The sequence below is a fragment of the Primulina huaijiensis genome, chromosome 9 (genome assembly GCF_012295235.1).
Source record: "Primulina huaijiensis isolate GDHJ02 chromosome 9, ASM1229523v2, whole genome shotgun sequence".
Lineage (NCBI taxonomy): Eukaryota > Viridiplantae > Streptophyta > Magnoliopsida > Lamiales > Gesneriaceae > Primulina > Primulina huaijiensis.
The window spans coordinates 16,865,321-16,866,249 of NC_133314.1; positions in this window are offsets into that span (position 1 = coordinate 16,865,321).

Consider the following 929-nt stretch of genomic DNA (forward strand, 5'->3'; position numbering starts at 1 on the left):
CTAAAACACAAACTTAATCATTTTAGGTACTGATTGCAAATTTACTCTTAAATGATTGATAAAAGAAGAATGACATATAATACATAATAATTAATTGTAAAATTATTAAAATGACTTAACATGCTACTTGATAACTTATGACCTCTTAAGAAAATTGATCAATGTCACTACCAAGAAATAGAAGGGGTTGAATGCAAATAAAGAACACTTCAAGGTTCAATCTAAAGTTTTACCGAATTACACATCATGACTTGAGAAGACTTAAACCCTTTTCACCGTAATATACCTTCTTAGTTTATGTTATCTTATTTATATTTTTATAAATAAAAAAATAAAATTTAAATATCAACTTCTTTTATTTATATTTATATTATATTATATGTACGGAATATCAAATAAATCTTACTCCAAATCCTCACCCCGCCCGCGAGAAACAAAGCAGCGAAAACTCAGATGGAAACCGCCCTCAAGGAGCCCGAAGTGGATGCGGCCTTGATGCTGATACAACTCAGCTGCGGATCGGAGGATAGCGGCGGAGATGCGGCCAAGACAGTGGAGCAAAGCCGTGAAGCCGAAAGCGTGGGGGATTCCAATGAAATATCCTCCGCCGGCATGCTTTCCGTGATGAAAGAACTGCCGCACCGCCGGAAAAAGAAGTTCCGATCGATCGTTGATCTCTACCGTGTCACCAAATGAATTATCAAGAATCAAGATAAGAACTATGTTTTAAGTTCTGCCTTAGAGTTTTGTGTATGAACTTAATTGTAAAAATTAATTAACAGGCTAGAAAACCCTATTTCACCTTGTTGATTTCAGAACTGTACTAGATACTTTTATTATTTATGCCCCTTTTTCGTTAATTTGCTTGACTCATGAATTTTTTATTCAGAATCTACGTGGTTATATGCTACATACATGTGTGTATATAT